Source organism: Bombina bombina, chromosome 1, assembly GCF_027579735.1.
Source record: "Bombina bombina isolate aBomBom1 chromosome 1, aBomBom1.pri, whole genome shotgun sequence".
Classification (NCBI taxonomy): Eukaryota; Metazoa; Chordata; class Amphibia; order Anura; family Bombinatoridae; genus Bombina; species Bombina bombina.
This window is the reverse complement of record NC_069499.1, coordinates 810,148,434-810,162,671: the sequence shown is the minus strand read 5'-3', so window position 1 is coordinate 810,162,671 and position 14,238 is coordinate 810,148,434.

The following is a 14,238-nucleotide window of genomic DNA, read 5'->3' as shown; positions in this document are numbered from 1 at the left end:
ATGTGGGCCTTCAGGGATTTATATGTGTCTAGAGCCTTACGTCTCTTAACATTTGAGTGTAACCCTCTAACATTGTGAGAGACTATATTTATAGACATTTCTTAGTCATGTGAAAGATGTTCTTATTACACATGTTGAAAGACTCACCAACTGCAGTACGGCTGGGTCTCCCTCCCCCGGCAAATACAGATCTATCAGCCACTTTTTGCAATGTACGTGAAGGCATAGGTTTACCTGCTTGTAGTGCACAAGTAGTCGAGGTGGAAAAACATTTGTCAATTAGTTCAAACAACAAGAAAACAAACAACAAAGAACCAGTATTGGTCATAACTAGCAATAGGAATCCTGTAAAGTTAAAGATAAAGAACAAAACATCATGAAAAATAATAAAGAACATGAAAAACAATATGAACTTCGGACATATAATATCAGCACATTAGATACATGTCTCAGAAATGTCCAACATTTGAATCATTGGAATGACCCAAATGCATGAGTGAATGAATGAATGAAAGGTGGATCTCTTTCTGACTAATCCTTACTAACTATTTAAACAATGACACACAGGAGTTCTGAGTCAGATCTCATCAATTGTGACAAGATTCTTGAGTTAACCCCCATAAGAAAAATCCAATGAGGTCTCTGACTCCCCCGTTTGGGGACATGAAAGAATACTTATAAGTTGTCTCTTTGACTCAGGTTGGGCTTTCCGAATCATGATTTCTCCTTGGAGTTTTCCCATTTTTGAGAACTGGTGTCCAGGTACGTGTCAGAGCTTTTCGCTGAGGTTTGGGCGATTGTGCTGGAGGGGGCGTTCCTCTACCGATGTGAAGTTTGTTCAAAATCGACTGTCCTTCCTCAACTGTGGCACAGGAAAAAGATGTTTTGTCTACTGTGAAGGACAATCGAAAAGGAAATCCCCATCTATATTTGATTTGGGCATTGGCTAGGGCTGCTACTATTGGTTTGAATTCTCTCCTTTTCCTCAAAGTAATAGGCGATAAATCAGCAAAAATTTGTATTTTGTGGCCTTCATAGGTGATTTCTTGAACTCCTCGGACAACTTGCATAATTCTATCTTTGATGTGATAATAATGGAGTTTTGTTATAACATCTCTGTGAGCTCCCGGAGTTGGAGGCTTGGTTAGAGCCCGATGTACTCTGTCCATAAGGAGAAATGATGTCTCCTCATCCGGCAATAACTGTTGGAAGATCTGAGTTACAGTATCAGAGAGATTGTTATATTTTTCTGGTAAATTGCGTATGCGGATGTTGGATCTGCGCGATCTGTTTTCCAGATCCTCCAGATGATCTTCCAATTTCTGTATTTGAGCTTGTTGGGAGCTTACTGTGGCCTGTAGTTCCGGGATTTCTTCTACTATTTCATCAACTTTATCTTCTATAGCCGAAGTTCTTTCACCTATGTCTGCGATATCTTGCTTTAGTTCTGATAAGGCTGATCTCATTTCCTCATGAAACATTTGTTTTATTTGCTTTAAAAGGGCCTTGTTTGAGGTATTTGACTTGGGCGGAGACGGAGAGGAATCCGCTATATCTTCAACTGGTTCCATCTGTTGAGAGGAATCTAACATAGCTAGTTTCTTTTTCTGTTGTGATTTTGATAAACACTCTTTGACTGACTGCGTACGGCTTTTCATATTGAGGGCACTGTTAGGAATGATGTATTAATAGAGAGAAGAGAGAAACAAACAGAAAAACTGAAATTTATTCTGTATAGAACCTGCTTAGTGGTTTTGTAGCTTCTGTTGCATAGAACAATACCACTTTGTTGCCAATATAGCAGCCTCACAGCCCGAAATCTTTTTTAGATATCCACCTATATTATTATCTACTCAGTCATGTCCGAAAGGTTCATCCATTAACCATTTAGTCCCACATCATGTCTTCCTCTGCAAAAACTTGCAATAGTGGGCGAATTATCTGGACTGATGGAGAGGGTCTGAATAGGGTATTGTGTGTCAGGGCCGGCTAAATATACCTCTCCTGTATTCCTTGTTGCCCAAAGGCCTTTAGGCTAGAGGATGAGAGATCAGCGAGTGGAAAAAGCCCCTGTAAGTACTGTATTACCCTATCTGTGGACCATCTGTTAGATGATCGTCATGTAGGATGGTAATTATGCTTCACTTTAGTCCAAAATATGAGCAGTTGCAAAAATAAAGCACTCAACTCCCCAGGGAAGCTGTCCTCACAGGACCATCACGGAGAGGGAATCTTGGATATGACCCACCAGTACTGGGACTGGCAGGAAAGGGGTGGGGAGAGAGTGCTAGTGTCTGCTGTAGATATTTCTCCAAAACTGTCAATCAGTAGTAGCCAAACAAAGCAGTTTCTGACCGCCTCAACTCTCCAGGACTGATTAATTCAGTGTCTCTCCTTATGGTCTCTAGATGTGTCTGCCTGATAAAGTTGGGGAGCAAAGTTGCAAATACTCTTTAAATGAAAGCCTGAGTGGGGGATGGTAGCTGTGATATTATCGTGCTGCAGCATGGAAATGCACCTAGTTCAAAAGTCTTTCTCCACACTTGTAATTAGGATGCTGTGCTGTTATTAATGGCTCTAGCTGCACTAAACCTCTCTGGCCCCCTCAATATATAATGTGCCAACCCCACCTTTTCCACTCCATAAAAAATGCAAAAGGAGAGAAAAGTGGTAATGAAGAAAAAAAAAGAAAAAAAAAAAAAAAGAAGAGAAAAAGTGTCTTTAAAATGGCTAAATCACAATGGGCTTTTTCTCTTTTTCAATTGAGCAGATCTTCCTGTAATGGAAGGCCCACCTTGGGACACCTCTCCAGTTATTAAAGAGTTATGATGCAGGGTCTTGAATGTCTCTCCCCCACCCAGCTTCGGCCGAAAATGTGGATAGGCCCAGGGCCCTTTCTCTGCTTTATAAAGTGCCCCTTTCTCTTAGCTATGATGTCAATTAGCCCCACTAGTGCTTGACCACATCTGTTACACTGACCTTAGGTAGTTTGGTGATCTTTAAAGAACTTTTTGTGAGGCCTTTCGATCCGGTGCAGGCCGAAGCCGGGGGGTTTCCTGGTTTTGTTCTGGTTCTCAAAACCGGATTGAGTTCAGTTTTTCCCAATCTTAAAAAAGGCTCCTTGTATTGATAATCCTCTGCTTGGGGATGTTGCTCCTTATCCTTTTAAGGCTTTATTAGGTCTCAAAAAGCACTTTTTATCAGTTTAATGGAGTATATAACACAGAGCTCTCCACAAGTGCTGCTGCTTCATTAGCTGGCTAGCTCCTCCCATTTATTATTATAATTTTTCAGGGTAATCTGGCAGGCCATATAGAACTCCCCCGATAGGGGGGGGGAACAGGGATTAAAGTGCTAAGAAAAGTACTAAATGACACAAGCTAGTTGGGTCCAAGAACTCATGTTTGATTATTAGAATTTATTAGGGTAATTATATATCTAACAAATCTATCTATTTCTCTTCTATTGATTCGATCTAACTATCAATCTATGTATATCTATCTATCCTAACTATCACTATCAATTTATCTTCTGTCCGGGATGTTTTGAGACAGCCACTTTGGGAATGTTAGTTGATTTAGACCCATTATGGCTTAAAAGCAGACTCTGCATCAACTATGTAATTTTCCATGGGAGTTTTGCCAGGGATCCCCCTCCAGCATGCAACAGTCCAGGTGTTAGTACCCTTGAAACAACTTTTCCATCACTATTGTGGCCAGAAAGAGTCCTTGTAGGTTTTAAAGTTCGCCTGCCTATTGAATTCAATGGCGGTTCGCGCATTCGCGAACAATACTAGAAGTTCGAGTCCGCGGTTTGCGAACCGAAAATTTTAGGTTCGCGACATCACTACATGTGACCGGCTGTGTACACGTCATCGGACGCTCACAGTGTGAACAGAGAAACACACAGAATCGGCACATCATTGAGGATTTTACAATAAGCGGTGAGCTAAGAGGATTTACTTGCAGCACACGGAGCAGGACGGATAGTGACAACGCAGCACCGCATCTGATGCAGTGAGTATAGCCAATGATTCTATTGTGGCAAAGTCAAATCTCACATGGTATATTCCATTTTGCTGTTGTTTTGTTTTGTCTGAAGAGTCCGGGGTAAGAGTGTGCATACATTTGAACTTCGTGCTAAGTTATTTCCATGGACTGTCTATTCCCTTGATTTGGGCAAAGGTTGCAAGTTTGCAAGTGAGAGTTGATAATCATTCCCATATTGGGAGCTTTCTAAAACAGTGCACTTTACTAACTTTCTCTAGCTAATTGAATACTTCCTATGCTTCCTGGCAGCATATTAGTTCAGTGCATTTTTTGAGCCTTTTCTACCATGGAGGGGTCGGTTGTCAATTATTACTCATTACTACCTGTGGATGAAAGAGGATATGGAGATCAGGAACTGGACTCTATCTTTTCTACAGATATCACTACCCTTTCACTGAGTGAACTTTTTGACAAAATGGAGATTCTGCTAGTTAAAGAACACAGGTTACAATTCGATGTGTGGACATTTGAGAAATATATCAAGTTAAATATTGTACCAAGGGGACTGAGGATTGCTAAATTTCCCACCTTTGAAGTCACTGACAGTGAATTTATTGACACATGGAATGCTGTTTTGACAGAATGCTCCTTTAGGTTGATGAATCTGTTGATTTTGTATAAAATGAAATTACTAACTAACATTAGAACAGAAATTGACACACAACAATTATTGAATGACAAAAAACAGGATTTAGATTATTTAAAGTTTGATGGTATTCTTAGGGCTACACTCATTGAGTCCAAAAACCTTATTCTCAATACGAAGCACTCTAAGTATCTTCGTGACCAGTCAGACTATGATAATCAATCAGTTTATATTTGGAGTCACTCTAACACCAATCCCAGGAGGTCTAACAATAGAAGAGGCAGATCTAGAAGTAGAAACAGAAACAGAGGCAGAGGGGGCAATCATCAACATTAAAAAAACACTGACTCTTCTCAGGTGGGACAGTTTCAGTATACTGATAGTGAGCCAGATTCAGGGGAAGATGCAGGCACATCAGGAAGAGAGAATGTAGTGGCTACACCAAAAGGTATACTTAAGACTAAAGGCAAACAGGTTAACATACAAACACCGGTCCCCACACATAACATGGACCAGAGTATACCCAATAAACCTATCAAACCTGCACCCCAGAACACTAAAGATGGTAAGAATTCACACACTAAATATGTGACTAGTGAACATCAGTCTTCCCACCAAGCGATCTCAAACACAGGTGAGGATAGGAGAGTTTTTGAACAGGTTTTATACCAGTCCAGGGACATAACTGGGATAGGCCAGGTCAAGCAGGACAGGTACACCCTAAGGGGCAACAGGAAAACCAAATACCAATGATGAATGCTAACAATAATAAATATAATGTTATCAACTTTTCCACTATACCACTCTCTGATGTACAACTTAGAGTTTTAAGTTATGGAATGTCCTTTGCCCCAACATGTACTTTTGATCTTTTCAGAACAATGTTGGATGTGAACAAGCTTATCAGGAATTTAACCCTGAAAAAACATTTTCAGGGAGAAATGACAATGGCACAGGACCATCCTGAGTTTCACACACAACAGGGTTCAGAAAATTTGAAATTTGCTGACTTTTCTGAGGCATGTGATGTTATTTCACTTCAACAACTGGGAAGACAAGGAGAAATCTCAGATCCTTCAAATATGGTATCGAGCTTCAGTGGTTTAAAAAAACCATCAGAGTTTTACCCGATACAATCTAGAGGTACTACACTTGAAACTTTTTTCAAGAGAGTAGAGAATGATCTTACTCTACTCGCCTCTAAAACTGAGATTAGTGGGGATTTTAGGACTAAATCTAACCTTACAGTCACTGAAAGAAGAGCCATCACTGATTTACAGAAGAATAACAACATAGTGATACGCACAGCTGATAAGGTAGGTGCGGTAGTTGTTCTAGATAGGGAAGCCTATATCTATGAAGCGCACAGACAGTTGCATGACACAGACAATTACATTGAATTGGATAGGGATCCAACAACAAGTTTCCAAAGGGATTTGAGAAGACTCTTGGATGATAGTTTGGAGGATGGGCACTTTGATTTTGCCACTTTTGAGTATTTGTATGTCGAATGCCCAGTAGTGCCCATCTTCTACCATCTTCCAAAAGTCCACAAAACATTGACAGAGGTAAAGGGTCGACCAATTATAAGCGGAATTGGGTCTATCTTTGAACATCTATCTCAATGGCTAGACGCTTTACTCTTTCCCTTTGTAAAAAGTTTGCAGAGTTATTTGAGAGATACCAAAGATCTTTTGAATTTACTGGAAGATTTTGTATGGGACTCTAGGGTGCACATTTGGTTGACCATGGATGTAGTCGCCCTATACTCCTCAATCCCACATGAAAAGGGTTTGGAGGCCATCAGATATTTTCTGGAAAACTTTTCATCTCTAGATGGACCCTTCATTGAATACATACTAAGGGCCACACATTTTATGTTAACACACAATTATTTTCGGTTTGGGGAATCTTTTTATCTCCAAAGGTGTGGGACAGATAGGGGGGCCAAATTTGCGCCCTCATATGCCAACCTCCTTATGGGTTGGTGGGAGATGTCCCACATCTTTGGAGAGCTGAACCCCTACAGAGATCGGATATCCTTTTACAGGCGGTATATTGATGATCTCCTTTTTGTGTGGTGTGGATCATCCACAGACCTTTTTGACTTTGTTAATAGACTAAATAATAACAATGTAGGCCTAAAATTTACATTTGAACACCACCATACTGAGATCAACTTTTTGGATCTCACCCTGAAGGCTGACAGGTCAGGTAAAATTCACAGCAGTACGTTTAGAAAGCCAATCACAAGGAATACCCTGCTCCATGCTAGGAGTTGTCACCCCAAGCATGTACCATTAGCAGTAGCAAAAGGGGAAATGATTAGGCTCAAACGTAATTGCAGTGAAGAGTCAACTTTTAAAAAACAGAGAATGGAACTTGAAAAAAGACTTGGAGAAAGAGGATACCCTAAACATGTCATTAAACAGGCACATGCACAAGTTGACAGAGTAGATAGGGAGACCCTTCTCAAAGGATCTAGAACACAGAATAAGACACAGGTTGCAAGGACAGACAATAAAGTTACCTTTGTTACTGACTATAGTAATGAATATAAAGAAATCTGCAATATAGTCAATAAACACTTTAGAATGTTGGCAGCCGATGATAAGCTTGTGAGTACAGTTGAGAAAGGCTTACGCTGTTCATTTAGAAGGAGTAAGACCCTAGGAAATATTCTTTCACCATCAGAGTTACCACCCTGCTCCAAGAAACCACAAGGATCGTGGTTGAAACATAGGGGGATGTACAGATGTGGCAAATCTAGGTGTAAACCGTGTGATCTTGCCATTATTTTGGATCAATTTAATTCAAAAGTCACAGGTGAGGTATTTAAAATCCAGGCATGCCTCAACTGTACATCCTCCTATGTTATATACTTACTCACATGCATTGAATGTCATTTACAGTACGTAGGGCTCACTAGTACTGAGGTCAATACCAGGATTCGCAATCACCTTTCTACCATTAAAATCGGAGAAGCTAGTACCCCACTAGTCAAACACTTTAAACTTGTACATAACAAGAGCAGTGCAACACTAAGGTGGCAGGCTATTGAAAGGGTTACTACTCCCTTGCGTGGAGGAGACAGATCCCACATTTTAGGTAAAAGGGAGATGTTCTGGATTTTTAAGTTACAGACTCGTGTCCCTAAGGGACTCAACTCAGAATATGATCTGATTAATTATTGGAAACATAGAAACATAGATATTGACGGCAGATAAGAGCCATAGGCCCAGCAAGTCTTCCCGACCTTACCTAACAGTATAAGTAGTAGGTTACAGAGTATCTCAATGAATCGTATACATTACAGCTACCTTGAGCCCTTCACTTTTCTGTTAAAAAAAGGCTTTAGTTAGTTAGGTTGTATTTAATCCTTACTTTCTCAATTATTTATATAGCGCTATTTTCTATATGAGATTGGTCATAAACATTGATCCTTTCTGTTAGCTTTACACACTAATTTTTACTGTATCCAGAGAAGGTTTATTGTATTTATATGTGTTGCAACAGTTTTTTTGACCAGAGAAATGTTTTACTAAATTCTCTATCTGATGATATTAACATAGCTCATATAGTTTTCTAATACTATTTAAATCAAGCACTATTTTGCTCAAATAATGTTGAGCATATTTTCTAATTTTCTTGTTCTCTTTTTATCCTTTATTTTGTAATACAGGATTAGAGGTACCTGCTAATATATTATATAAGCAATGGATACAGTATGTGTTTTCCATTATTGCAGGTTGAATCTCAGAGCAAGTTTAAGCTTTATGCTTTAAATAATAGACATAATGTTCTCTTTCATTCACAATATATAAGTTTTAACACTTTAGGTATGTAAATGGTTAATTCTTTACACAATTACCAGTCTGCACACTCACACGTAGTTTTGTTTTTGTTATTAACCAATCAGAATCGTATTCTGCTTTTAAATGAAGCAGCACTTGTGCATTCCATCAGCTATGATTACGGTATCACACCGAAACATGTCAGCTGGAAGCAACAAGTGCTGAGTGTTGTTCATTTTTTGACCCCCATGGTTTTTATCCACACGTGGATTACAATAATATATATGCTTATTATATAGAATAGATACCTTAAAATGATTATTTATCATATTTCTTGTATATTTCTTGTCCAAATAAATTTTATACATGTCAAAAAACATAAAATATATAAAAAATGTAAAAAAGATTTTTTTTTTTTATTTATTTGATATTTATTGAAGGAATAATATAATCAATATGTTCTGCAGTTATCAATATTAGTTGATTATATTTTGAATGTCATTCTAATGTATGTATTGACAATATATTTTTTATAAAAAATTTTTAAATGTTTCATGACAGCTGGAAGATATTTCTCTTTGTTCAACAATTGTGGGTGGGATTTAGTAAATGGGTTTTGTAACTACTTCACTCTTCTTTAGCACATTTAGTAGTATGTTATATTCCTCACTTCACGTTGATGTACATATCATCTTACTGGCCAGTATATTGGAAGTATATGTGTAATTATCAATATTCGTATTGCTTGTGTCTATTTTGCATATACCCTAAATTCTATAGTTGTCAGCCCATATTGTTATAGTCTGTTTCCTCCTGACCTTTCTAAATAAGTGGGATTTTATTATTCCTATTGACATAAATAAGTGGGATTTTATTATTCCTATTGACATAAATAAGTGGGATTTTATTATTCCTATTGACCTAAACCTAAATATTTGTTGTGTAGAATTGGAGTCTAGTTGGTTATTTATTTAACCTAACAGTTAGGAAAAAACAGAAGTGAGAAGGGGAATGTGGAAAATGTTTAACTCTATGTTATTTTAGAATGAAATTGAGGTCCAATTCACTGTTCAGGCCCCTGGGGGCCAATGTGACAAAACTATAAATTAGCTCGGCTTCTTGTCTAATTAACTTTTCCTCCATATTCCCTCATCTGCCATCAAGTTCTATCTTTTTGATTCCCCAATATTTGAAATCCTCAAGTTTGCCTAAATGTACTTCCAAAAATGTCTATAGAGATTTGTATCCTTTCTTTTGTGCTCTATTGCAAGGAGGTGTTCTCTTATACGATCTCTCAGTTTCCTACCTGTTTGTCCAAAATATTTAAGATTACAACTACATTGTATTAAATAGATTATATTTGTGTCTGAACATCTTAATATACCATTAATTTTTAGTAGTTTTCCTGTTTTATCTGATCTTATATTTTTTAGTTTTCTGCTATGTTTACAAGATTTGCTTTGTCTACAGGGAAAAAAACCTTCAATTGGGTTTCCCTCAAGATCTTTAGTGTTTGTAAAAGTTGTTTTTTCTTTTTATATTCACTTGGCGCCAATATGCTTTTAAAATTCTTTGCCTTTTTGTAAATAAATTTGGGATTTCTTCCCAATGTATGTCCTATAACGGGATCTTTTAATAATAGTGGCCAATGTTTTTTTACTATTTTCTCAAAGGATTTATGTTGTTCTGAGTATGTTGCTATTATCGGTATTTCTAGATTTTGTTCTATATTTTATTGTGTGTAATCTTTTTTTATTTTATTTAGTAAAGTGTTTCTACCTACCAATTTCACTGTTTCTGCTATTTCTTCAATTTTGTTCCCATCATAGCCTTTTTGTATAAATCTGTTGATCAGAATTTTCGATTGTTGATCAAAATCATCATTATCTGTACAGTTATTTCTGACTCTTAATAATTGGCTTTTGGGTATGTTATTTTTCCATTTTGTGTGATGGCAACTGTTTGAGTCTACATAATTATTTGAGTCTACTTTTTTAAAGTATGTTCTGGTTTTTATTTCATTGTTAATTATCTCTACTTCTATGTCTAAAAAATTGATTTTCTTCCTACTAGATTCTGAAGTAAATAGTAGCCCATATTCATTACTATTCAAATGCTCCAAAAATAAATCAAACAGTTCAGAGTCCCCTTTCCAGATTAAAAACAAATCATCTATGTAGCGCCTATAGAGCACAAGATTCGCACCCCATGGACCATCCTAAAAAAATCTTTCTCAAAATGTCCCATGAATAAATTCGCATAACTGGGTGCGAATCTTGTGCCCATAGCCGTACCACGTATCTGTAAATAATAATTTTCATTAAATTTAAAATAATTTTTTGTGAGTATGAATTCTATACAATCTAGTATGAATTTTTGTTGTGTATTATGCATTTCTGGATCTGACTGTAGATAATATTTGATGGCTGTAAGTCCCAAATTGTGTTGTATGCTCGTATATAACGAACTTTCATCACAAGTTACTAAAAGATAGTCTTTTTTCCATTCTATCAATTTTAATATGTTTGAGAATTGTGTTGAATCGGCTAGATAAGAGGGTAGGTTTTTAACGTATCTTTGGAGGAAATGATCAATGTAGTGTGATAGATTTGAGGTTATGGAATCGATACCTGAGATTATTGGACGCCTAGGGGGATATTGTACATTTTTATGAATCTTTGGTATAAAATAAAAAATTGGCGTTCTGAATTTTTTTATTAAGATGAAATTTAGTTCTGAATCATTCAGCAATCCTATGGAATACGCTTTTTTGGATAGTTCTTGTATTTGGGAAAAGTAATTGTCACCTGGGTCATTTTTTAATTTTTAATACTTTTTTTGTCCTCAAGTATTCTGTTTGCTTCCTCAAGATAATAATTTTTGCTCATTATTACAATTTATCTGCCTGTTTTATAACTGTCTTCTCTTTCTTGTAAATTTTTTAGAATATCTTTTTCTTTTAATGTTAGATTCCAATGTATACTTTTGTTTTTTTCTTTAGATAATTCAAAATTGTCAATATCTTGTTTTACTAGTTGCTCGAATGTTTGGATGAAACTTCCTTTTTCATGACTAGGAAAAAAAGTAGATTTTTGTTTTAAATCAGTATGTTTGAACGTCTCAAATGTTTTTGTCTGTTGGTATCCATTTGTAGTGTTTTTTAGAATGGGATTTTTTATGAAATGTTTTTTGAGGGTTAGTTTCCTTACAAACTGATTTATGTTAATTAGATGTTCGAATTTGTTCATTTTAGTTGAGGGAGCAAAGGATAAGCCTTTGCTTAGTAGATTTTCTTGTTTTTCTGTCAAATTGATCTCACTTATATTAAAGATACTTTGTTTTTTTTCTTTTTTATTATTAGCAGCTTCTTTTTCACTCAATTTATCTTTATTTTGTTCATATATTACAGATTGTTTTCCCTTTCCTCTACCTCTGATACCTCTCTTCTTCTCTTTCCTTTCGGGGGGTCGTGTGTATTTGTCCTGCATACTCCTAAAAAATCCTCAGATGTACTGGGTTGTTCATTCATATGATTGTCCTAATTATGATTCTTTTCTAATATTTTGTATCTGTTTTTTACTGAAACTTGGTATTCTACATTTGTTCTATCATTTCTTATGTCTTGTTTATGTCCTCCATTTTTTTTAAAGTTTCTCCTATTATCATGATAATCCTGATTATCCTTCCTATCTGTGTGATAATTGGTTCTGCCTCTAGGCGCCCCTTGTCTATAAGTGTTGTGTCCGTTAGACTTCATATTCAAACTATTGTAATTTCTTCTATAGTAGAATGGTTCTCTTTGTTCATAATTTGTCTGTTCATTATCTCTAAAATCTCTATTATATGGATGATAGGATTCTTTTTGTCTATAGGATTCAAATCTGGGATTATAACTTTGTTGATGCCTGTAATTAGGTCTATAATTATCATAATAATTTTGATTATAATTTTCTCTGTGTGGCCTCATATATGATCCATTATATCTGGTCTCATTTTCTCTCCAATTTTGTCTATAATCGTTGTGTCTGATTCTTTCTTTCTCCCTCATTTCTCTAAAATCTCTAGTTTCTTTGTTAGAGACTGTCATATGGTTTGTGTTACTGTTAGTATTAGAGTTAGAATTAAATTTATCTCCTTTATTTATATTTTTGTTCTGTTAAAAATTTGGATCTTCATCATTGTGGTCTTGTATAGGGTATTCTTTCTTTTTACTGAATAGTATTATGCTTTTTTGGGGGTTAGTGTCCTCATCCTACCCTACCAGATGTTCTATATTATAATCTTCTCCATCTCTTTCAAATTTATGCCATTTCATTTTCAAAATTTCATTTTGTAATTCTTCTAATTTAGTAATTAGTTCTTTTTGTTTATTGGTGTAAATGGCATCTTTCTTTTTGGTATCTAAAATATTTTTATGTTTAAGAATGTCTTCTGCTAGAGTGTCTAATGCCAATGTTCTTGCCTTAATGATAACTCCTATGAGGTCTTGTGATGCTTTTTCAAGAATATCATACCATTCTTTTTTTAAGGTTTAGTTTAATTCAAAGGTACAGTCTTTTTTCAACATTAACCCTCTAGGCACCATACCTAGATTGGCATATTTTTGCATAAATTTAAGTTCTGTGTTTATTTTAATTTCTTTTGTTAATAAATTGTCTAAACTTTCTAAGCTCATATTGGAATCATTGTGACATTTTAAATCTTTAGGCCTAGATTTAGAGTTGGGCGGTAGCTGTCAAAACCAGCGTTAGAGGCTCCTAACGCTGGTTTTTACCGCCCTCTGGTATTTGGAGTCAGTCAGGAAAGGGTCTAACGCTCACTTTTCAGCCGCGACTTTTCCATATCGCAGATCCCCTTACGTCAATTGCGTATCCTATCTGTTCAATGGGATCTTTCTAACTCTGGTATTTAGAGTCTTGGCTGAAGTGAGCGTTAGAAATCTAACGACAAAACTCTAGCTGCAGAAAAAAGTCAGTAGTTAAGAGCTTTCTGGGCTAACGCCGGTTTATAAAGCTCTTAACTACTGTGCTCTAAAGTACACTAAAACCCATAAACTACCTATGTACCCCTAAACCGAGGTCCCCCCACATCGCCGCCACTCTATTAAATTTTTTTAACCCCTATTCTGCCGACCGCCACCTACGTTATACTTATGTACCCCTGATCTGCTGCCCCTAACACCGCCGACCCCTATATTATATTTATTAACCCCTAACCTGCCCCCCACAACGTCGCCGCCAGCTACCTACAATAATTAACCCCTAATCTGCCGACCGCAAAGCGCCGCTACCTACGTTATCCTTATGTACCCCTAATCTGCTGCCCCTAACACCGCCGACCCTATATTATATTTATTAACCCCTAATCTGCCCCCCACAACGTCACCTCCACCTGCCTACACTTATTAACCCCTAATCTGCCGAGCGGACCGCACCGCTACTATAATAAAGTTATTAACCCCTAATCCGCCTCACTCCCGCCTCACTAACCCTATAATAAATAGTATTAACCCCTAATCTGCCCTCCCTAACATCGCCGACACCTAACTTCAAGTATTAACCCCATATCTGCCGATCGGAGCTCACCGCTACTCTAATACATTTTTTAACCCCTAAAGCTAATTTTAACCCTAACCCTAACACCCCCCTAAGTTAAATATAATTTTATTCTAACAAAATAAATTAACTCTTATTAAATAAATTATTCCTATTTAAAGCTAAATACTTACCTGTAAAATAAACCCTAATATAGCTACAATATAAATTATAATTATATTATAGCTATTTTATGATTAATATTTATTTTAGAG